This window comes from Lucilia cuprina, chromosome 4 (assembly GCF_022045245.1).
Source record: "Lucilia cuprina isolate Lc7/37 chromosome 4, ASM2204524v1, whole genome shotgun sequence".
Taxonomy (NCBI): Eukaryota; Metazoa; Arthropoda; class Insecta; order Diptera; family Calliphoridae; genus Lucilia; species Lucilia cuprina.
The window spans coordinates 85,858,060-85,884,420 of NC_060952.1; the positions used below are offsets into that span (position 1 = coordinate 85,858,060).

Below are 26,361 nucleotides of genomic sequence, written 5' to 3' on the forward strand. Positions count from 1 at the left end.
TAGTTCTGTTCTAGTTTTGTTCTAGTTCTGTTCTAGTTCTGTTCTAGTTCTGTTCTAGTTCTGTTCTAGTTCTGTTCTAGTTCTATTCTAGTTCTGTTCTAGTTCTGTGCTGCTCTAGTTCTGCTCTGGTTCTGCTCTAGTTCTGTTCTACTTCTGTTCTAGTTCTTTTCTGTTAGTTAGTTTTCTTTTCAAACCTTTATGACGTTTCTGTATTCCAATACAACAAAAGTATTTACTCAGGAACTTCTTTCACTTCATCACAAAAAACAATATTACACAGACATGCCAACGTAATTATGATGTTCGTTGGTGGTTGTTTTTGTTTTTTCTGTTTGAGTTCGATGTTTGGCCAACCGAAGTAATTATGTTGTGTATGTCTGACCTGATCAATGGAGTTGTTGCTTGTGTTCGTTATGTAAAAACGAAGAAGATGGAAAAAAGAAACGAATGTTTTTTGTTGTTGAAAATCCAAGAAGGCCAGCTCAAATTTAAAGAAAAAGGAATCACTTGTGCGCGCGCCTTCAAAGGCGATGGTTGAGTTTAACGGGTGAGTTTTTCTTGGTAGAAAAAAAAAATAAAAAAACACAAAGAAGGAGTAACAAAGTGAAGATTTGATTGAAGTTACAAAAATACTTAAAAATGTTTATTAAAAAGTGATGTTTTTAAAATAATTTGTTTTGAACTTAACGGTTTTTAATTGGAAAATATATGTGCAGTATATTAAAGATTGACTTTTGTAATAAAACAAAACTATGGATTTCCAGAGATAAAGAGCACCGTTACATGTTGCTCCATGAATATTTGCTGCTGTTGTTGGTGTGTAAATAAGTGCAACAACAATAAGGTAAAAACAAATTTTCTTAGAACTTTTAAATGTACCGTTGCAAAATGTAAACGTCAAGAGGAAAAAATAACAAAAAAGATCGTTGTTTTTTTGTTGTTGTGCGAAATGGAGGAAAATTAAAAAAAAACTTAAACTTGAAAATAGTGGGTGCGTCATTTTAATCATCTCCCGTCACTGTCATCATTATGATCTTGAACTATGTGTTGTGTTTTTTGTTCGTTTGGCTGTAGGTATGTATGAAAAGAACAGTTTCTGATGGATGTGATGTTTTTTTTTTATGTGTTAAATTTCTGCAATTTGGAGGAAAAGAAAAGGAAGTGATTTTATTATTATTATTTTTTTTTGGGCAAGAATGTTTTGGTTTATTTTTTTAGCAGTGCCAACTAATATCATTAGTAATGCCAATTTAGAGATTTTTTTGAGATAGTTTTGTTCGTTAAAACTGTTTTTTATAAGTTGCTTAACTTAAGGGTTTTTAACTGATCTCAGTATTTCTCATTGAGTTTTTGAGATATAGTTTTTCAAAATTTTAAAAATATCGCGTTTTTAAAAATTTGCATTTTATTGACGATGTTTTTTTCTGTCATGTTTGTTTTGTCATGTGAAAGTGAAATAATTTGTCTTTGACATTTTTTTGTTCTTAGAGATATCTCAAACTTAAGTTCAAAACTAATATAAATTCTTCTTAATTGTTATTTCGAACCGATATTTAGGCAAATATAAGAGATTTCTTAATTGTATTGTAATTTTGGGCCGATATTTTGGCATATACAAGAGATTTTTTGAGAATTTAACAATTATTTTTATGACCAATTGTGTCCCATGATTTTTTAACACAATAAAGATGAAATTCTATCACAAAGTTAAAATTCTCAATATCTAATGATATTGAGATTTTCAAAATTTATCGTCGTTTGATTTTGAGCCGCATATACCAACTGTACCACCAAGTTTCATAAGAATCGGTACTTGACTTTTCCCTCTTTAGTTTAAGGAAAATAAAAAAGTAAAAATAAAGGACTTATAAGAACTTTTAAAATTAATTGGTAAATAAGTCCATTTATTCATTATACTGGTCTATAAACTGGTAAAAATTTAATATTTTACAGTCTCCCTATTTGCCTATTGACAATGAAATAGTCTATAAGCTGGACTAGTCTATAGAAAAGACTAATCTGTAGACTAGACTATTTATTACTCAATAGACTATTCTTAAGACTAATATATGTATAGACTAGTTAATAGTTGAAATACTAGATTATTGTATTATATAGTCTATGGACCAATACAACCACTAATTCTTAAAGTAAATAATAAGCTAGACAATATAGTCTAGATCAAAGACTAGTCTATAGAAACGTTCGTATATTAAACCAAAGACTTACACATGGCGTAATCCCTAGACTGCTTAATAGAAAATTCATAGACTCGTCTATAGACTACTCAAAACTCCAGATTCTTCAAACTCTCTACGTGCCTGTTAACAATAGAATTATTTATAAGTCTAAGGACTTCTACAAAGAAGACATTAATACCTAGACTAGACTATATATTACTCAATAGACTATTCTTAAAACTAATCTATAGACTAGCCAATAGATTAAATACTAAAGTAATATATTATCTCGTCAATATAATAATCGAAAAACTAACACTAAACGTCTTCGAGTCAAAGCATTATAAGCTTTTTTACCTACTTCGCGTTCTACGCTTTAAGCGTGAATTTTTTGTTTTATTTTAAAAAAACTTCGCGTTTTTCTACAGCTTTTATTTATATTTTTATCATGAAACTCATTTTAATTTATTAAAATTGATAAAATAAAATGTCAAAATCAGCTGACATGTTCGTGCGCCGCTTGTGACGCTTAAGGAAGTAGATCTACTAAGCATTCTACGCGTCAAGGCATAAAGACCACTAGCTTTAGTCTAGTCCAATGACTAATACCATAGACAGACTATTTTCTTGATTAGTTAAAGAAAAAAGTCATTAGAGTCATCCAAAGTTTAGAAAAAAAAAACACTATAAATTGGCAACACTGTTGTCTCATCATCATCAACAAAAGTTGACGTTTTTTTTTCTTCTGCAAACGCAAAGAAGCATTTTTGACTTTTCGATCAATGTAAGTTATTGTTGTTCTTACTGCTGCTGCTATTTGTTTATTTATTATTGTTGCATTAAAAAAAAAAGTATTTTTTTACGGTTTTTTTCTTTTTCTTTAATACCCACTCTCCTCAGTGATGATGGAGCAAATCAACGCGGTTCGTTTTAATTTTGTATTTTTCTATAGTTTGTTGTTATTGTATGTTGATTTTATAATACAAGTGTGTACCTATTATACATAAGTATGAAGGTATGTGTGTAGTATGTTTGTATGTAAAGTTGCAAATATTTAGCTGAGTTTGCATTTCGTCTCCTTTTCTTATTATTACTTATTATGATGATGATTATTATCATTATTATCATTATAATTATTATATTTTCTTTTTTTTTCATTACAAATCCTGCCTTGTCATCATAATTCTCTGACTCTCATTTCGTCTCTTCATAATCATAACAAACATATGTTTTTGTTGTTGTAATTTACAATATGTAAAGTGTAAATGATGTTGTTTATGCATTTCTCGTTGTTGTTGTTATTAACCAATCAAGCACAAAACTCGTGCTTTAGCGTTTTACCTTTTATATTTTCTTTAAAAAAGGTAATTTTTATGTTAAAATTTAACTATTTTCTTTTATGAATTTCTTTCTTTTTAACTATTTATGTTGTTTAAGTTAAAGTGTGTGTGTGTGAGTTTTTTTTCGTTTTTTGTTGTGTGCTAATAATTTTATTTCAGGTCTGGAAAGTTGAAATTTTGAAAAAGAATTTAAAGCATTTACTTTAGGCAAAAAGGGGATAAGAACGTACATTGCTACTAAAGTTAGTATTTATTAACTATTCTATGGACTAGACTATGAACTAGACTATTAAGTAGACACTTTATTAGACTATGAACTACATAATTAATAGCCTATGAACTAGACTAAAGTTTTTTCTATGGACTAGTCAATCAAGTAGTCTATTATCTAGACCCTGGTTTAGTCTATTAATAAGACTATGGACTAGTCTATTGAATAGATAATGTACTTATCTATGGACTTGATATTGTAGGTACTAATCTTTTGATTAGATTATGGAATTGTCTATTAATAACACTTTGGGCTAGTTTATGGACAAGACTATGGACTGGTTAAAGAACAAGTCTATGAACTCGTGTATGGACTATTATATTAACAAGACTATGGACAAGTGTTTGAACTATTACATTGAATACACTATCGACTAGTCTATAGACTAGTGTGCAGTCTAGTCTATTGACTCTGTTATGAATTAGTCTATAGACTAAATTAAAGACTAGTCTAATGACAAGACAATGAAGTAGTCTGTTGACTAGTCTGTTGAATAGATTATGTACTAGTCTATTGACTACACTATAGAGTAGATAATGTAGGTATTAATCTATTGACGAGATTATGGACTTGTCTATTAACTACACTTTGGGCTAGTCTATGGACAAGTCTATAGACTAGTTTAAGGGCAAGTCAATGTACTAGTCTATGGACTATTGCATTAATAAGACTATAACCATATGGATTAGTCTAAAGACTACATTATAGACTAGTCTATAGACTATGTATTTCTCTTTAGACAGTGCACTAGCCTATTGACTAGACAGTGGACTAGTCAATCGACTAGACTATGGACTAAACTATAGACACTAAATGCTAGTATATTAGCTAAACTTTGGGTTGTCTGTGAACTAGTGTATGAATAGTTTATAGACAAGTGCATGACTAGTTTATAGACAAGTGCATGACTAGTTTATGGACTAGACTATAGACTAGTCTATTGACTAAACTTTGGATTGTCTATGCACAAGTGAGTGACTATACTGTGGCTTAGTAGATAGCGTATTGACAAGATAAAAGACTATCAAGCTATGATAATGTAATAGTCTAATGACTAGACTATCGACTAGTCTATGTACAAGTTATAGCGATACTTTTCAATATCAAATAGTATTGAAAAAATTTACAATATTACTTCAATTTCCAACTCTGTCTTACATCATTATTAAATGTTTCATTATTTTTTCTAACTCTTCTCTTCGATGATTTAAGAAGTGTGTCTGCTTGTCCATTAATCGAATGTATTATAATGGATACCGTTATAAATCAAAAAAGGAGTTTAAATTCTTAAAGAAAAAAATGAATCTTAAAGATATATGAATGTATATATATTTTTTGACAATTATCTTTTAATAAAATCTTAAAAGGCAATAAGAGAAAAAGTTAGAATATTAAACAAAATATAAATTGGATAAAGAAGTGAAAAAATTAAATTATAATGTTTCTCTATACTATTTCCTAAATGGTAGTTATTATATAAAAATTGTTTAAAAATTTTTGATTTCTTTAATCGTAGAGTTATTCGCCAAAAACGGAATTAACCTCAAATTGAAAAAAATTTAATAAAATGTTTAAAAGTTTTGAATTTTTAAAATTCTTGAGTTAAAGATAATTGAAAAAAAGTTATTCTTTACTATTTCCTAAATGGTTGTTGTTATATAAAAATTGTTTAAAAAATTTAGTTTTCTTTAATCATAGAGTTATTCGCCAAAAACGGAATTAACCTCAAATTGAAAATTTTTTGTAAAAAAATTCAAAATTTTTTAACTTTTTAAATCCTTGAGTTAAAGATAATGGAAAAAATCTTTTCTTATACGATTTGCTACATTGTTGTTGTTTTAGAAAATTTTGTTAAAAAAATTGTATTTTCATTAATCATAGAGTTATTTTAGGTTAATTCCGTTTTTGATGGAATTAACCCAAAATTGAAAATTTTTGTTAAAAAAGTGAAATGTTTTGAATTTTTAAAATTCGGAGTTTGAAGATAATTGAAAAAATCTTTCACTATATTATTTCCTAAATGGTTGTTAATATATAAAAATTGTTTAAAAAATTTTAATTTCATTAATCACAGAGTTATTCGCCAAAAACGGAATTAACCTCAAATTTAACATTTTTTATTAAAAAATTCAAAAGTTTTTAATTTTCAAAATTCTTAGGTTAAAGATAATGGAAAAAATCTTTTCTTATACGATTTGCTACATTGTTGTTGTTGTTTTAGAGAATTTAAAAAAATATATATATTTTCATTAATTTTCGAGATATTAGCAAAACAAAAACGAAATATTTCAATAAACTCTGCTGTCTCAAAAAAACTGTTTTCAAAATTTTTAACAAAGAAATAAAAAGTCATTTAAGTTATTTAATTATATGGCGGGAAGCGCGTTAAACAAAACCCTACACTCTTGTCTTTCCAAGAAGAAAATCATCATAAAAAGCTGCAAAAAAAATTTTGAAATAAATTATCATAAAAATATAATTTTAAAGTAATTTTCTCATTTCAAACACACATTTTTTTGTTGATTTGTACAAATTAAAGAAAAGAGAGTAGAAGTTTAAAAAGAAAACGAAATACCAACCCATAACAAAGGATTAACGTCGGTTACGCTTTGTTTTCTTGTCCACAGCCAACTGTCCGTCTGTCCATACAACCGCGTGTCTTTTCTTTTTTGTAGCACGTGATATTTTTTAAAGCAGAAATTTACAATATAGTTTGAATTTTATATTGTGATGCGTATTAAAACCAATAATATAAAAAAATGAACAGTAAAGCAATAATAATAACAACGTCATACTATTTCCACCGTCCCCCTCCTAGTAGTAACTATAAACCTTTTAGCAAAAAGACACCCTTTCCTGCCAACCTTCTCTTTCGTTTCGTTGATGAAAAAAAGAAGCATTTTTTTAAAATGGAAATAAGTTTTTAATGACTCACTTTACTCACTCATATGCTGACGATAATAATTCAAAAAAATTAAAAATGAACTAATAGTAAAGGGTGTAAAAGGGTTAATATTTCTAATATATAACTCTTAAAGATCTTAAAGTTAGTTTTCACCTAAAGTCTATACTTTCTAAAAGCCTTCATTTTAAAAAAAAAACTTTACTTTTTTTTAACAAATTTTTAATTACTCACTACCTGGTAATCTATAAGGTAATGAGTTAGAAATTTCAAAATATCATTTTTTCTTTAATTTAGTAAATGTTTTTGCTTTTTAAAAATTTTGCTAGACTATTTATTTGTTTTTTAGTAATTTCTTGCCCTTTTCTTTTGTAACATTTTAGTTGTTGTTATTTTCTCTTTGTTTTCTCTTTTTTCGTCTTTTTTTCTAGAATAAAACTTTACTGCGTCACAATTATTCTTTCGCCCCTTAACATTTACATTGTTTATTTGCCCTCTGATGAATGTAATTCGAGTAGAAAATATAACAGTATGGATGAAAATAATAGGTACACTTGACATTAAATAAAAATTTAGAAAAATCTACAAAATTTTTAAAAATAAATTGAAACCAAGAACGAATTTGGTCATAAAATTTGGACTTTATATCGGCGTTTCGAGATTTCGCCGTAGTATAAACCAGTTACAGGACAGAAAGAACCAGTCAGGTGACCAGTTCTTTAATAGTTTCTTTATTAGTTGAAAAAGAGTTTTAAAGAAAAAAAGTTCTCGAATTATTCGCGTAACCCAAAAGTACCAGTCGGAATGAAATTCCTTTTCTACACTATTGGCATAAGTTTTTACATATTACGCTTTAGAAGTAGAACCTTTTACCATACCCATTGAAGCAGTTTGGTAGATAGTTCTCTAAAAGTTTCTTTTTCTCTTTTTTTTAGAATTTAGGATTTAAAATGGCTAAAATCTATTAATTTTCCACTTAATTCCTATACTTGTTAATGGTAGAGTAAAGAAGATCTGTTTTGAAGTATTCAATAATAGTATTAATACTTTTTATTACCCCTTAGGCACCAGTTAGGGGTGTAGTTGTGTTGTAGTTTACTATTCTTAAGTTTTATTTTCCTTTTCCACGACACCCTTAGGGGAAAGTAAGAAATCTTTACCGATCAAATAATACAACTAGTACCTTCTACTATACCCATGAAACCAGTTAGGTAACTAGTTCTGAACAAAGTCTGCTTTTCTTAATGACGATTCTTCTTCTCCCTAGAATTTATAGTTGTTTATATAAAGTTTTTCACTACAACATTATCAAATGTGTTTTTATATAAAGTGTTTGAACTAGTTCCTTGTTTTAACCTCTAAGAACTAGTGTGGTGGCTAGAACTTTAAAAGTTTCGTTTTCGGAAAGTTTTTTTCGCATTTTTCTTATAATGTAGAGTTTGGGAAAGTTAAAGCTCTTAAATGTTTTCTCCCTTTTGTAAAAGACCTAACTACCACCAAGGAACTAGTTAAGTAACTGGATAGATAGATAGATAGATAGATAGATAGATAGATAGATAGATAGATACATAGATAGATAGATATATAGATAGATAGATAGATAGATAGATAGATAGATAGATAGATAGATAGATAGATAGATAGATAGATAGATAGATAGATAGATAGATAGATAGACAGATAGATAGACAGATAGATAGATAGATAGATAGATAGATAGATAGATAGATAGATAGATAGATAGATAGATAGATAGATAGATAGATAGGTAGATAGGTAGATAGGTAGATAGATAGATAGATAGATAGATAGATAGATAGATAGTAGATAGATAGATAGATAGATAGATAGATAGATAGATAGATAGATAGATAGATAGATAGACAGATATATAGATAGATAGATAGATAGATAGATAGATAGATAGATAGATAGATAGATAGATAGATAGATAGATAGATAGATAGATAGATAGATAGATACATAGATAGATAGATAGATAGATAGATAGATAGATAGATAGATAGATAGATAGATAGATAGATAGATAGATAGATAGATAGATAGATAGATAGATAGATAGATAGATAGATAGATAGATAGATAGATAGATAGATAGATAGATAATATAGATAGATAGATAGATAGATAGATAGATAGATAGATTGATAGATTGATAGATTGATAGATAGATAGATAGATAGATAGATAGATAGATAGATAGATAGATAGATAGATAGATAGATAGATAGATAGATAAGAGTTATAAACTTCACCTACTAAGGGATAACATCTTTTGTACCTAGAATTTTCATCCACACTGTAATTTGTGGTAAGACTTAATTTGTACTACATTTTATGTGACGCATTTAAAATATTGTTTAACCCGTTAAAGCATTAATTATATGAATTTTATTTGTTTGTCATAAATGTTTTTTAAAAATTTATTGAATTTATAACTTTTTTATTAAAAATCAGATTATTTTCATAATTATTTTATTAAAATAAACAAAATTTATAACAAATTGTTAAGTAAAAAAAAAATCTGCTTTATTTCATTTGAATATTAATTTCAATAAATTTTTTTTATTTGACACTACAAAATTTGTGACATATTTTCAAGTGTTTTAATGCGACGTCATGGTTTTAAATTTGTTTCGGGGTTGTTTATTTAAGTTTTAGCAATAGAGCTATTACTGCTTTATTATGAAAATAAGGCCTTTGGGTTTTTAGCTTCCTATTTTTTTTTTTCATATAATGCATAAATATTTGAAAAATATTTTTATTATTGAAAACTTAATGGGTGGTCTCGTCACAAAAATTGTAATTGAAAACTAGAGCAAAATTGAATTACTATTTATAAAAGAATTACTTATTATAGTAAAAGAAGCCTTAAAGGCAAAAAAGAAAAAAAAAAATAGTAAAACAGAATTTTAAAACTTTGTGGATGAAAAGTTCCGGGAATATTCGCGAAAGTAAATTTTTACTCAAGTTCAACAAAAAAAGCTAAAGCAATAAATTAAAATAAAATAAAATTATTCGTAACATTTTTAATTTAATTATAAACATTTAATTTTGTTATTTATTTTTAATTTAATAAATCTAAAAGACAAAACATAATACCATCGATCATGATTCGTTTAATTCGAAGAATTTTTCAATAAGTAACTATCAAATTTTGGTTTTCTGTGCATATGTATAAGTAGGCTTTAAATATTTTAACATAACAACCAGCCAGGCGGCGTTTTATATATCTAAATATTTAAAACAAGATCCGTTTTATACCCCCCCTCTTCCCTTCTTATTTCTCACAAATACTTTAAACTAAACTTATTGATGCTTAAAATAAAATATCAAGATAAATACTTTTGTGCTTTTTCCCCACAGCAGCAGCAGCTGAATTTGGTAAAAACTGACCATTTTCGTAAACAGTTTTTGTTCTTCATTAATTTCCAATATATTTCCAAAAAAAGATCAATACATATGTACGTACATACAGATATACATATTTTTGGTGTTTAGTTTTCTTCCTAAAAAGAAATCCATTTAAACAAAATTTTGTTTCCTCTTGAGTTGTGTCTGTAGGTTTTTTTCATCTTCTTAAAATATTGATCTGTTATTGTGGTTTAAAATGTATGTCGAGTGTTTTAAAACGAGGTTAGTTTTAAAAGGTTTTGAAGTAGAACCACTTTTACGACTATGCTCTAGTTCAGTTCCAGATAAATTCTACTTCAGCTCTAGTCCAGTTCTAGTTCAGTTATAGTTTAGTTTTAGTTCAGTTCTTGTTCAGTTCTAGTTCAATTCAGCTCTAGTTCAGTTCTAGTTCAGTTCTAGTTCAGTTCTAGTTCAGTTCTAGTTCAGTTCTAGTTCAGTTCTAGTTCAGTTCTAGTTCAGTTCTAGTTCAGTTCTAGTTCAGTTCTAGTTCAGTTCTAGTTCAGTTCTAGTTCAGTTCTAGTTCAGTTCTAGTTCAGTTCTAGTTCAGTTCTAGTTCAGTTCTAGTTCAGTTCTAGTTCAGTTCTAGTTCAGTTCTAGTTCAGTTCTAGTTCAGTTCTAGTTCAGTTCTAGTTCAGTTCTAGTTCAGTTCTAGTTCAGTTCTAGTTCAGTTCTAGTTCAGTTCTAGTTCAGTTCTAGTTCAGTTCTAGTTCAGTTCTAGTTCAGTTCTAGTTCAGTTCTAGTTCAGTTCTAGTTCAGTTCTAGTTCAGTTCTAGTTCAGTTCTAGTTCAGTTCTAGTTCAGTTCTAGTTCAGTTCTAGTTTAGTTCAGTTCTAGTTCAGTTCTAGTTCTGTTCTAGTTCAGTTCTAGTTCAGTTCTAGTTCAGTTCTAGTTCAGTTCTAGTTCAGTTCTAGTTCAGTTCTAGTTCAGTTCTAGTTCAGTTCTAGTTCAGTTCTAGTTCAGTTCTAGTTCAGTTCTAGTTCAGTTCTAGTTCAGTTCTAGTTCAGTTCTAGTTCAGTTTTATGAATAAGAGGTCGAAGTCGACCGGCTTCGAGTCGGAGCTTAGCCGCCGCCGAACTATATTTAGTTGCTTGAGCCGCCGCCGAAACATTCGGCTTAAATCGACTCAAATTTTTTTAATGTTTTTATTAACTAGACTGTAAGATCAATTATGTTTAAAATACACTACGGTGAAGGGTATATAAGATTCGGCACAGCCGAATATAGCACTCTTACTTGTTTTTGCTAAAGTTTAGGTCGATTTTTTCATATACATATATTTATATATATTTTGTGGTTTAACAATTTAGTTCAGCAGCCCAAAATTATTGTTTTTTAAGTGAATATTTTTGTATTATTGTTTTACTTTTGATCTCTTCGTCTTCTTGCTGCTTTGTTCACAATTTTTGCATTTTGAACCTTTTTTTTTGTGTTCATCCAACTACTCGAATTTTGAAATTCTTCTCTTTGCCTTTTCCAATACAAGAGATACAATCATTTTAAGTTCCTTTTTAAAGATCAATAACATTTTACCGCGTTGTTTTTTATTATTTTTTTTTTTTTCAAGAAACAACAGCCGTGGTATTTAGTACATTTTATAACTGGAGAAAAAGCACATGTTTTGCAGCAATATTACGTTTTTTTGCACAACATTCTCCCATAATTTTGTGCTAATTATTGTCAATGAAATTTATATTTTACAACAGACAAATTTTTTTTAATATTAAATAGCATTTTTATAAAGTGTATATTTCTTTATTATCTTAATTTGTTATTTTTTGTTCTTTACTTTTTAAAATGTATTTTTTTATTCATTCATTATTATTTTTTGCTTATTTACTTGATTTGTTTTTTAAATGTTGGAATATATTTGATTTAGTTTTTTTTTTGTTTTCTTAAATACTTCCTTGTATTTAAGTTAAATTAGCATATTAAAAGAAGATAATTAAATTTCATTAAATTTTCTAAATCTCTTACAATAATGATGCGTGAAAATAAGTAGAAAATTAACTCTGGCTGATGTGTCTTAATTTTATGGACAATTTTCAGAAATGTACACTTAAAGACTTGAGTTTTTATCTCAGCATCTTAAAATTAGTTCAGTTCTAGTTCAGTTCTAGTTTAGTTCTAGTTCAGTTCTAGTTCAGTTCTAGTTCAGTTCTAGTTCAGTTCTAGTTCAGTTCTAGTTCAGTTCTAGTTCAGTTCTAGTTCAGTTCTAGTTCCGTTCTAGTTCAGTTCTTGTTCAGTTCTAATTCAGTTCTAGTTCAGTTCTAGTTCTTGTTCAGTTCTAGTTCAGTTCTAGTTCAGTTCTAGTTCTGTTCTAGTTCAGTTCTAGTTCAGTTCTAGTTCAGTTCTAGTTCAGTTCTAGTTCAGTTCTAGTTCCGTTCTAGTTCAGTTCTTGTTCAGTTCTAGTTCAGTTCTAGTTCTTGTTCAGTTCTAGTTCAGTTCTAGTTCAGTTCTAGTTCTGTTCTAGTTCTGTTCTAGTTCAGTTCTAGTTCCGTTCTAGTTCAGTTCTTGTTCAGTTCTAGTTCAGTTCTAGTTCTTGTTCAGTTCTAGTTCAGTTTTAGTTCAGTTTTAGTTCAGTTCTAGTTCAGTTCTAGTTCAGTTCTAATTCTGTTCTAGTTCTGTTCTAGTTCAGTTCTAGTTCAGTTCTAGTTCAGTTCATGTTCAGTTCTAGTTCAGTTCTAGTTCAGTTCTAGTTCCGTTCTAGTTCTGTTCTAGTTCAGTTCTAGTTCAGTTCTAGTTCAGTTCTAGTTCAGTTCTAGTTCAGTTCTAGTTCAGTTCTAGTTCAGTTCTAGTTCAGTTCTAGTTCAGTTCTAGTTCAGTTCTAGTTCAGTTCTAGTTCAGTTCTAGTTCAGTTCTAGTTCAGTTCTAGTTCAGTTCTAGTTCAGTTCTAGTTCAGTTCTAGTTCAGTTCTAGTTCAGTTCTAGTTCAGTTCTAGTTCAGTTCTAGTTCAGTTCTAGTTCAGTTCTAGTTCAGTTCTAGTTTTAGTTCAGTTCTAGTTCAGTTCTAGTTCAGTTTTAGTTTAGTTCAGATCTAGTTCAGTTCTAGTTCTAATTCAATTCTAGTTCTGTTCTAGTCCTCTTTTAGTTCTGTTTAGTTCTGTTTTAGCTCTGTTCTAGTTCTTTTCTAGTTCTCTTCTGGTTCTCTTCTAGTTCTCTTCTAGTTCTCTTCTAGTTCTGTTCGAGTTCTGTTGTAGTTCTGTTCTAGTTTTGTTCTAGTTCTGTTTTTGTTCTGTTCTATTCTGTTCTAGTTTTCTTCTATTTCTGTTCTTGTTTTCTTCTAGTTCTGTTCTAGTTCTGTTCTTGTTCTGTTCTAGTTCTGTTTTAGTTCTGTTCTAGTTCTGTTTTAGTTCTGTTCTAGTTCTGTTCTAGTTCTGTTCTTGTTCTGTTCTAGTTCTGTTCTAGTTCTGTTCTAGTTCTGTTCTAGTTCTGTTCTAGTTCTGTTTTAGTTCTGTTTTAGTTCTGTTCTAGTTCTGTTCTAGTTCTGTTCTAGTTCTGTTCTAGTTCTATTTTAGTTCTGTTTTAGTTCTGTTCTAGTTCTGTTCTAGTTCTAGTTCTGTTCTAGTTCTGTTCTAGTTCTAGTTCTGTTCTAGTTCTGTTCTTGTTCTGTTCTAGTTCTGTTCTAGTTCTAGTTCTAGTTCTAGTTCTGTTCTAGTTCTAGTTCTGTTCTAGTTCTGTTCTGGTTCTGTTCCAGTTCTGTTCTATTTCTGTTTCTGTTCTAGTTTAGTTCTTGTTGATTTCTAGTTTAGTTCTATTTCAGTTCTAGTTAAGTTTGGTTTGTTCATCTCTGATATTTCTTTCCCAAACCATAAAGAAGATAAACGCACATTGTAGACAGCAGCCAAAACAGTCAGACACACTGACATTTCTTCGCCTCAATATGGAGTTTATTATATAGTAAAGAAAAGACAAGATATATTGAGACACGATACTCCTATAACCTACAGCTTGTGCAATTCTTAAGACGTCTGTCCGACTTGTTGTTATGCTTACTTTCTTGTTCTTTATGATTTCCTTATGGTTTTTAGTTTAAAAACAGATCTATACATTTTGAATTCTTTTATTTTTTTTTTCTTTTGGTTTTAAAGAATTCATTTTAATTGTCCCAAGACTCTGCAGAAAAAAATATATATTTTCAGGTAGATTGTGTTTAAAAATTTTCTACGAATTTGTTAAAAAAAAAAAATAAGCTACAAAATCGTAATCATTATCATTTAAGTTTTAAGAATATTTACTTATTTGTTGTTGTGTATGGATTGCAGATCAAACTTCTACTCTTGTAGATCAGATCATGTTGATCTTTTGCAGACTGCTGCTGGTTTTCATGTGTGAACAAAACGATTTAGTTTGATGCTCTGATTTAAATATTTAATAATTATTTATTTTATTATAGAAAAGAACAAAATAAATCTTTTTAAAGCGGCCTTTTTTTTTGTAAAAATCTAAATCTTGTGGGAAAAAAATGGTGATAAGGGTTAAGTTTTATAGTTTTTTTTTTTTAAAGAAAATTGTCAAAAATTTATCTAAAATCTAAATAAATTTCTATAGAATTAGATCTTAATAATTTGCCAACGCAATTACTTTTCTAAATGAAAATATTCAAACCAAACGAGATTTTCTTCGCACACTTTTAAAACATCTTTAACCAGAACTATTTCTTCTTCTTTTAGCCGTCATTATATAAAAAATACTGTTAGAATTACTTTAAACGTCTTATTTTTTGTTTGTTTGCCTAGTTTTAAGCCTGGTCTAGCTAGTTCTCTTTACTGTGGCCAATATCATTAGCAAAAAAAAAAAAAAAAAACAAAACAGGCAACCGTCAGCCTACTTGTTTTAACTGACAGTTACAATACGAGTAACAACAAATCCAGCCACTACTTTGTTTTTTGTTGCTCTATTCTTTTTGCACTGAAAACACGTTTTCCAACTCCCAAAAATGTGAAACACATTTTCTCATATGGATGAAAATGTAGACTTTATAGGAAATCAATTTTTTAAAACTTAAATTTTTGACTCCTCTACTCACTGTTATCGAATACATCTGTAATACTATTTTTTTTCTCCATTTTGTCTATTTACAGCTGATGAACTCACTCTATCGCCTCCTCTCCCTCTTTTTGTCTAATTGGATTGGCTTTTGGGTCTTCGTAATATGAAGGTAATTGTTGTTGTTGTCGTTTAACTATAACTGTTTTTATGATGAACTTAAAATATTCGGTTTTACGAAATTCAAGAGTACACTACATGTCATCCAGGGGTCAGGATTATAGTCAAGACTGTAGTAAAATCTAAATTCCAGGTTGCAGTCCAGAATACAGTTAACTTATAGTTCAGTTTCAATTCTGGTCTATTTCAGTTTTATTTTGGTTAAATTCTACTTAAGTTCTAGTTTAGTTCTAGTTCAGTTCTAATTCAGTTCTAATTCAGTTCTAGTTCAGTTTTAGTTCAGTTCTAGTTCAGTTCTAGTTCAGTTCTAGTTCAGTTTTAGTTCAGTTCTAGTTCAGTTCTAGTTCAGTTCTAGTTCAGTTCTAGTTCAGTTCTAGTTCAGTTCTAGTTCAGTTCTAGTTCAGTTCTAGTTCAGTTCTAGTTCAGTTCTAGTTCAGTTCTAGTTCAGTTCCAGTTTAGTTCTAGTTCAGTTCTAGTTTAGTTATAGTTCAGTTCTAGTTCCGTTCTAGTTCAGTTCTAGTTTTGTTCTAGTTCAGTTCTAGTTCAGTTCTAGTTCAGTTCTAGTTCAGTTCTAGTTCAGTTCTAGTTCAGTTCTAGTTTAGTTCTAGTTCTGTTCTAGTTCATTTCTAGTTCTGTTCTAGTTCAGTTCAGACTATAGTTCAGATTATAATTCCAAACTATAGACCAGACTATAGTTAACAAATGCAACAACTATCATCCATTAAAAATTGTAGCAAAACCCTCTAACAAACTGGAATATCCAAAATCAAGTATTAAGATCATTAAATCTGGTTAAAATAACTGTAACACCAAACCCAAAGAGAGCGGGAGAGTATAGAAAACAAATAGCAAAACTGGCATAAATAGTAGTTGTAGAAAAACACCAACAGCATAATAGTCTTCAGACAGGAACACAAAACTAAAGACAAGGAAATATTTCCTCATAACAGGCTCGAACAACATTAAATGTTGGATGAAAGAAAAAAAAAACAGTAACAACTCCCTGACCGAAAAAAAATGATCAACAGCTAGAGCAACAAACAAGTTAAAAACAAATAAAGAGAACCAGTTTTTCATTCTTTAAACATTACTTACTCAAAGTTGCGCGATCTTTAGTTATATTTTTTTCGTGGTGATCGGTGATCTTGATTTAATTTTTTTTGTTGATGGCAAACACCAAGAAATGCAGCGTTAAAAACCAGAACAAGTCGGGGACAACCCACGAGGCAGGCAGGTTCTTCGTTCTTCGCTGTTGGTTGCCACAACCAAGAAAAGGCGTCTGTTTTTTTTACATTTTTTAATAGGTGATAGGTATTGAGTGAGGATGAAGATCATTATGATGGAGTTGCTGGATGGATTTTTTTCTTTATTTCTTTATTTATATAAAAAGTTTTAAAGAAACTTTTATTGCTTAAATATTGTACATGTTAGAATCTCAGCAAGACAGACGTTATGGACGTATGGACTGTGACAGTGAGGGCAACTTGAAAACATGTGCCAGCAATTTGACCAAATTGTTTTTCTTTATAAACCTTTAAAAAAGAATTGGTTGGTCAGTCAACAGAACATGACCGTTAACATAATCTAAAGACTACTTAAAATATTTTTCAACATAATAACGGTATTAGACGAATTTTTAACACCCTTTGGAACTTTTGGACATGTTTAGTGTGAGAGGGGATTATAGTAAAGTTTGAAAGTTATAGAAAGAAAAGGGTTTGAAACATGCATATAAGGCATTCATAGGATGCAGTGCGATCCAGTAACTTAATGTTTAAAACCGAGTGTAAAAATGGCGTACCCTACTTCATACAAGGTAATTTTAACGGAAAATGTCCTTTTGACATAAACTGTTAAACTATTTGAATCGCTTTCTACACACACAGCTTTATTAGTTAGTTCTTTTGGGGGAATGTTTTACTATTTCTCTTGCCTTTGGGTGGTTCCACTGTGATCAATTAACTTTTTATATATATTTGGTTTACTATGACAAAGACACGCGAATAAATCTTTTAAGAAACATTTTCTGGGAAAACGAATCTAGTTTATGTAAAAGAAATTTTCAAATAACCCAGCGAACAGATGGGGTTTGATTTAAACATTAAGAAAGTTCTGCTGGCCGACTTCAACAATAATGTGAACGGACTTCAGTAGCAAAGTATGAACTAAATTCTGAACTTTAGAATAGTCTCTGGTCCAAACTGTAGTGCAGATTGAACCGCATGTATAAAATAGAATTATTATTAAAATAGGATTATTATCTGAACTATAGTATGAACTAAAGAGTGTGAACTATCGTCTGGACCAAACTCTGAAATATAGTCTTGTCTTTAGCCTGGACTATAGTATAAACATTATTCTGAACTATGGCCTTGACTTAAGTCTGGAATGTAAATTGAATTATAGTCTGAACTATTGTCTGATAGACTGAACTATAATCTGACTACAGTAAGGACTATAGTCTAGACTAAGTCCAGACTATAGTCTGATCTATAGTGAGGACTATAGTCAGGACTATAGTGAGGACTATAGCAAGGATTATAAAGACTGGACTATGCTCTGAACTATATTCTGGATTAAAGTCTGAACTATAGTCAGGACTATAGTCTGAACTATAGTCAGAACTATAGTCTGAACTATAGTCAGGACTATAGTCTGAACTATAGTCTGGAATATTGTCTGAACTATAGTCTGGACTATAGTCTGAACTATAGTCTGAACTTTAGCCTGAACTGTAGTATTAACATAAGTCTGAACTATAGTCTAAACTTTAGTCCGAACTATGCCCTGGACTTAAGTCTGGAATGCAAACTATTGTCTGAACTATAATCTTAGCACAGTAAGTGTATAGTCTAGAATTTAGTCAGGATTATAGTGAGGACTACAGTGAGGACTATAGTCAGGACCATAGTGAGGACTATTTTAAGTATTTATGTATAAAGACTGGACTATAGTCTGACCTATAGTCAGGACTAAAGTCTGAACTATAGTCAGGACTATAGTCTGAACTATAGTCAGGACTAAAGTCTGAACTATAGTCAGGACTATAGTCTGAACTATAGTAAGGACTATAGTCTGAACTATAGTCAGGACAATAGTCTGAACTATAGTCAGGACGATAGTCTGAACTATAGTCAGGACTATAGTCAGGACTATAGTCTGAACTATAGTCAGGACTATAGTCTGAACTATAGTCAGGACTATAGTCTGAACTATAGTCAGGACTATAGTCTGAACTATAGTCAGGACTATAGTCTGAACTATAGTCAGGACTATAGTCTGCACTATAGTCAGAACTACAGTCTGAACTGTAGTCAGGACTATAGTGAGAACTATAGTCGGGACTATAGTGAGAACTATAGTCGGGACTATAGTGAGAACTATAGTCAGGACTATAGTCAGGATTATAGTGAGAACTATAGTCTTGACGTTAAAAGTGTTTTTAACTAAATGTTTGTTGGGTATAAAAGTAAAATTTAAAAAATGTTTTTAAACACCAAAAAGGAGTTGTAATATGAAATAACAGGAAAAGAGAATGTAAGACAACTTAAGGCAGCCAACAAATACAAATTATATTAAATGGTAGACATAATAACCGTCACAGCTACAGCAGCAGCAAAAACATTACTTAGCAATGAAATTATATAAATAATGATGCAATATTTAAGAGACAACAAGGAGATGGCCCAGTAACTATAACAACTAAAAACCAACAACAAGAACAACAACAACAAAAAAAGAGAATGGTTGACCAACTGGTCAATTGTAGAAAAAGAACAGGATGACTGAGTTTTAAACTAGAAATTCTATTTTGTTCTAAAAAAAAAAAACAATAATAGATAAAACCAAAAACCCAATGAACAAGAATTAGAAAAACTTAAACAAGATTATAGCAGCCTAGAGTAGACTCTCCTGTTGTAACCTAAAGGCATACTACACTCATAAACTTTACAGGAAAACTTGTATTTTAAATGGTATCAATAGCTCTGGAGTAATAAGGTAAGGCATAACAGCCAGCCTGTTTAGCCGACTTAACACTTAAGTAACTGCTAAGCAACAGTTGCAGCTGCAACAGTTGGTTTTTCTTTATATATATATTTTTTTTTCATTTGTTACACAAGTGTAGTGTGGTAAGCTTCTTTCTATACATGCAACAGCTTAAAAAAAAGGAAAAGAAATGAAAAGAATAGTTAGTCGTTTTATGTCATTAATGTTATAGAATTTGTTACAGTTACAACAAGTTTTTTTCGTTGTTGTTTGCATAAACAAAAGGAGAAATGAAGAAGTTTGGAAAAAAAATCCAAAGAAAAAGTATTACAAAGTTTCAATTTGCTACAAATCGATATATCGTATCTGTGGGGCAATTTGTTGCATTGGAAGGAAGGACAATATTAATATAGTCTTGAGATCAGTCCTGCCCATAGATCAGCCTAAAGTTTTGACTATAGATCAATTTACATTATTGACTACAGCTCAATATCTATTCTTAACAATACATCAGTCCATAGTCCTGATAATAGATTAGTCTATATTCTTGTCTATAGTCTTTACTATTGATCAATCTATAGCCTTGACTATGGATCAATCTATGGCCTTGACTATAGATCAGTCTATAGTCATGACTAAAGATCAGTCTATAGTTATGACTAAAGATCAGTCATGGCTATAGATCAGTCATGACTATAGATCAGTCTGTATTCTTGACTATAGATCAGTCTGTAGTCTTGACTATAGATCAGTCTGTAGTCTTGACTATAGATCAGTCTGTAGTCTTGACTATAGATCAGTCTGTAGTCTTGACTATAGATCAGTCTATAGTCTTGACTATAGATCAGTCTAAAGTCTTGATCAGATAGTCTTGACTATAGATCAGTCTAAAGTCTTGACTATAGATCAGTCTATAGTCTAGACTACACATCAGTCTTGTCTATAGTCTTGACTATTGATCAATCTATAGCCTTGACTATGGATCAATCTATAGCCTTGACTATAGATCAGTCTATAGTCATGACTAAAGATCAGTCTATAGTTATGACTAAAGATCAGTCATGGCTATAGATCAGTAATGACTATAGATCAGTCTGTATTCTTGACTATAGATCAGTCTGTATTCTTGACTATAGATCAGTCTGTAGTCTTGACTATAGATCAGTCTATAGTCTTGACTATTGATCAGTCCATAGTCTTGACTAAAGATCAGTCTATAGTCTTGACTATAGATCAGCCTATAGTCTTGACTAAAGATCAGTCTATAGTCTTGACTAAAGATCAGTCTATAGTCTTGACTAAAGATCGGTCTATAGTCTTGACCAAAGATCAGTCTATAGTCTTGACTAAAGATCAGTCTATAAGCTTGACTACAGATCAGTCCATAGTCCTGACTATAGATCAGTCTATAGTCTAGACTATAGATCAGTCTATAGTCTTGACTATAGATTAGTCTATAGTCTGAGTATAGATCAGTCTATAGTCCTGACTTTAGATCAGTCTATAGTCTTGACTAAAGATCAGTCTATATTCTTGATAATAGATCAGTCTATAGTCTTGACTTTGGGACAGTTTTTAGTCTTGACTATAGATCAGTCTATAGTTTCGACTATAGATCAGTCTATAGTCAGACTATATAATCAACGTAAAGTCTTGACTATAGATCAGTATTTAGTCTTGACTATAGATTAGTCTATAGTCTGCACTAGAGATCATTACTGGACTATAGATTAGTCTAAAATCTGGACGATAGATACGTCTATAGTCTGGACTATGGACCTATTTGTAGTCTTGACTGTAGACCAATGTATATGCTTGACTATAGATCAATATTCTTGGCTATAGATAAGTCTATAGTCTTGATTTTAGATCAGTCTTGACTATATGGTCTATGGTTTTGTTTATAAAACAGACTACCCTTTAATCAGTCTAGGGTCGTGACTATCTCTATAGTTTTGACTATAGATCAATATCTTGTTTTGGCTTTAGATCAGCCGATTAATGTCTGTTCTAAATCGGATGTAGTCTGAACTATGAGACTATAATTTTGACAAAATCTTCAATTTCTCAATTAATTTTTTAAACTTTATTTTGCCTTAATTTTATCACAATTTCATTTTTGTTGCTATAGCAGAAAAATGAAACATTAATTAAATTGTAGTATTTTATATATTAAACAAACATTAATAATAAACAAATATTTTAAATATTTGTTAAATAAATACGCCCCCTCATCAATAAACAAACAGAAAACGACAGACGGACAGACAGTTATAACAGCGTTTTCTTCAACAATATCTCAAATGATGGTCTTCGATACTAGTGTTGAAGTGTATGTTGCTTTTTTCTTTTATTTGTACAACTCCCTCTAAACAAAGTCGTCGCACTTCTTATACTGGAGGTCCCCTACTTTTGTAGATTATAAAAATTACAAACAAACTCAACGGAAATGTTAATAATAAAAAAAAGAGTTCAAATAAACTTAAAGAATTGAAAGCTTAGCAGTGTTGTTTTTTTATGAGTGATTTTTTTAACCCAACAAACATATATATGAACTTAGGACAATTAATGTAGCTATATAGCGAGGTAATGTAATTAATAAAGGTTTCTTAAAATGTAAGGAATTTTTTGTTTTCTTTTAATCTAAATATTGCTAAAAGACTCAAACTTTTATGAAATGATGATGAATTATTTGCTGGGTGATTTCTTTTACATAAATAAAGTTTATGCAAAATATTATTATAATTATATATGTATTATTTACTTTTATTAGTTTATATTTATTTTATGAAGTATACTGAAGACCCCTCGATAGACAGACAGATAGTTATCATTAACCAGGTGGTATTTTTGTTCATGTTTGAAATTTGATAAAACAACGATGTTATATAGATAAGTTTTAGAAACTCTTAAACGTTTTATAGAATTGAGTGTACTAAATTATAGAATTGAGTGTACTATTTTTATTTTTTATAAAAATTATCTTTATTGAAAGAAATTCAAAAGAAAACTGAAATTACATTTTTATGATTATTTTTAAAAACAAAAAAGTTTAAAGCAATGTTTATATGATTATGATTAAAAGTAAAAATAAAGTACTTAACGGAAAGGTCACCACAGTTCTCCCCTACTAGACTTTTATGTGGCGAAGCGAACAGAAAGTCGTTTTGATCTCCGAGGTTTTTCGGCCTCTTTTTGCGCTTCATTGGTATCTTCAAAAGTATAAGCCGGCTTTAATCTATCAATGGAAATGTTTACTTCTTTATTATTAATTTTTAGTTTAAAGTATTTGGAGTATTTATTAAGAACTGGATATGGGCCTTCATATGGTGGAGTTAGAGATTTTTTTACTTTGTCATTTCGTACAAAGACAAAATTTGTGTCTTTTAATCCAGGGTTAAGAAATGGTTTTTGGACATTGTGATGAGCTGTATCGACAGGCTGAATATTTTGCATCATTTGAACAAAATCCTTAACGAATTCTGACTGATATGTTGTGTTTGATGGTGCTAAAAATTCTCCAGGTAAACGTACTTGAGTACCTAATACTAATTCAGTTGGTGTAGCATTTATGTCAGGTTTATGAATAGATCTTAATCCAAGTAGTATTATTGGTAGTTGGCGTGACCAATTTGCATTTTTGCTACACATAATTGAAGCCTTAAGAGTTCGATGGAACCGTTCAATAATTCCATTACTCTGTGGGTGATATGCTGTAGTTCTTAGGTGAGTAATTCCCAGAGCTTTTGAAAGTTCTTGAAAAAGTGTAGATTCAAACTGCCTACCTTGATCCGTCGTTATTTTAAGTGGAACTCCAAAGTGTTTTATCCAACCATCAATTAAAGCAAGTGCGACCGTTTCTGCGGAGGAATCTGGTAATGGAATAACTTCTGGCCATCTAGTGAATCGGTCGATTATTGTTAAACAAAAGTAGAAACCATTTGATGGTGGAAGTGGACCAATGAGATCAATGTTGATGTGCTCAAATCTTGCTGTAGGTTGAGAATATTTTGATAGTGGTGAAGAAGTATGTCTACTTACTTTTGATTGTTGACACGGTATGCAGTTTCGAACGAATTTGTAAATTTCCTGATCCATATTTTTCCAAACGAAGCGTTGTTTAACTAATCGACAAGTACTTTTTCTACCAGGATGTGCTAAATTGTGAATTTTTGAGATAACTAACTGACGACAGTTTGCTGGAATGTAAGGTCGCACTTTTGCTCCTGAAATATCGCAGATTATTTTTATGTTTGTCTCGGGTAACATTATTTGTTTTAGTTGAAGTGAAGTACTAGTTGATTTGAGCAATTCTTGTAGTTCTTCGCAACAGTTTTGTTCTTCAGCTATTTTTTGGTAATCAACAGTTTCATTATTTTGTATATTAATTGCATCTAATCGAGAAAGTGTATCGGCAGTAAAGTTGACATCGCCAGGAAGATGTATGATTTTTGTAGAAAATTGTCCTATAAAATCCAAGTGTCTGATTTGACGAGGTGATGTATTTTCCTTTTTCTTAGAAAAAGCAAAAATCAGTGGTTTGTGATCTGTTGCAATAGTAAAGTCACGACCTTCAAGGAGATATCTAAAATGTTTAATAGCTGTATATATCGATAGCAATTCCCGATCATATGTACTGTACTTTTTTTCGGTTTCACTAAACTTTTTTGAAAAGAATGCCAGCGGCTGGTGTTGATTATTTACTATTTGATGGACTACTGCTCCCATGCCTGTGTTACTTGCATCTGTACATAAATTAATTTTAGCTTCAGGTGCTGGATGAGAAAGTGTTGTGGCATTTACTAAGTCTTGTTTACACAATTCAAAATGTTGCAATGTCTCTTCGGTCCACAAAATAACTGAGCGGTCATTTTTCTTATTACCATTAATAAGAGAAATAAGTGGTTGTTGATGTTGAGTTGCATGTGGAATGAATCTGCGGTAAAAATTGACCATGGCCAAAAAACGTTTAAGTTCGCATGCTAATTTCGGAAGTGGAAAGTTCTTGATAACATCAATTTTATTTGGTAAAGGTCGAATACCTTGAGACGATATAGAATGTCCAAGAAATTCTATGTCAGTTTTTGCAAATACACATTTGGAGGGATTAATTACTAATGAGAACTTTCGAAGCCTTTCAAAAACTTGTCGTATATGAGTTTCATGTTCTTCCGTAGATGTCGAAGCAATACATATGTCATCAATATAACAAAATGCGAAATCTAAACCACGAAGAACCTCATGCATGTATCGCTGAAATGTTTGTGCGGAATTTCTTAGACCAAACGGCATCCGTAGATATTCAAATAACCCAAATGGAGTAGTCACCGCAGTTTTTTGTATATCACACTCCTCTATAGGTATTTGATGGTATCCACGTTGAAGATCTAGTTTAGAAAATATAGTTTTGCCATGTAAGTTGTGAGATAGATCTTGAATATGCGGTAGTGGATACCTATCAGGTATTGTCTGGGCATTTAATGCACGATAATCACCACAAGGTCTCCAAGAGTTATTAGATTTACGAACTACATGTAATGGTGATGCGTAGGGACTCTTAGAAGGTCGAATAACACCAATTTTCATGAGATATTCAAATTCTTCTCTTGCCGCCCGAAATTTTTCTGGTGTTAACCTTCTGGGTTTTGAAAAAACCGGTGGTCCGTGTGTTTCAATACAATGAGTAACATTAGGAGACTTACCATTTTCTGGAATTTTAAAGTTAATTTGTGTAATGTCTTGAAATTCTTCCAGGAGTTTTGCATAGACGTTGTTTGGGTTATAAAGTTTAACTGAAGCATGATTAGTTGAATCAGATATAGTTGAAATCTGAGTACCAATCCTCGTTGTTGAGTCAATAAGTTTGGAGTTATTGAGATCAACTAATAGATTAAAATGTTTAATGAAATCAGCACCAATAATGTTATGAGCAGTATCTGCAACAACAAATGTCCATTCAAATGGTCTTTTTAATCCAAAATCTATCTTTAGACGCTTTTGACCATATGTACTAATGGATGAATTATTGGCTGCAAAAAGTTTTGTTGGTGATTGGTTGCGATGTTAGTGTCAGTAATCTTCAATACTGAGATATCTGCACCTGTGTCGATTAGAAAACGCTGTTTCGTTTGTCGATCATGTATAAAAAGGCGGCTGGGATTACAAGTAGTAACGTCTCCAATTGAAGAAGAACTTGAATTGGTTTTATTTGTGATGTTTGAATTATTTTGAACTGAAGGTTTGGCGGAATTATGACGTAATTCCACCGAATTGTTTAGTTTTTTGAAACATCAAAATTACATGGCGGGCTGCACTTACGAGCACGATTACCAAACTTTTTATGGTAATAACAAAATGACATATTTTGTGGTGAACTGTTTCTGCGTGATGCTGACGATGAACGTTTAATATCCTTTTGTAAGGAGGATAATGTTTTCTCAATCTGCAAAAGTCTTTCGGAAACATCATTTGAAATGGCATCAATTGCAATATTCTTGTTTGTGGGAGATGTAATTGATTCCACTGACTTTATATGAGTAGAGTCAAAAATGTCATCTGCTATTGCACCAAGTTCATCCAATGGGCAATTGGGGCTACTTTTTAATACGCATGCTACAACTGCACGTACAGAGACTGGCAAACGCTGAATCCATAATTGTTTAATTAACTGCATGTCACTAGTAACATCTGTCCTTTGTAGAAGTGTTAAAATGTGACTTGGTTTACTATCTCCCAACTGAATTCCTGTCATCAGTTGTTCCAATCGAGCCATTGGAGATGCAGAAAATTTCTTGATAAGAATTTGTTTTAATGTTTCATACTTATTGGATTGTGGCGGATTACGAACAATGTCAAAAACTTGCTCATGCAGTTTTTCATCCATGTACATTATCGCTATATTGAACTTGGTCTGGTCTTGCTGATCTTGATTCATTCTTCCAAAGCCGTTGATTTGAAAAAATGCTTCTAAACGAGTGAACCATGCTTGAATGCTACCAATTGAATAGCCTTGTAATTGAGGAATTTGAAGTCGTGTAGCGAAACTGGAAATATCTGCTAAATCCGATATGTTGTTGGACGAA

General features: G+C 30.6%; 1 protein-coding gene across 4 annotated transcripts in view; it reads left to right on the forward strand.

Moving 5' to 3' along the window:
* Window positions 1-578: 578 nt before the first annotated feature.
* The window catches only part of LOC111676486 (myb-like protein P), a 47,753-nt gene continuing 21,970 nt past the window's right edge, over window positions 579-26,361 (forward strand). Inside the window, exons 1-2 of one of the 4 annotated variants that reach the window (XM_046949879.1) lie at window positions 579-1,074; window positions 15,208-15,284. The gene's annotated coding sequence lies outside the window, so the exon portion shown is untranslated. The remainder of the gene's footprint in view (window positions 1,075-15,207; window positions 15,285-26,361) is intronic. The other 3 variants (XM_023437448.2, XM_046949876.1, XM_046949878.1) reach the window with 3 other exon arrangements.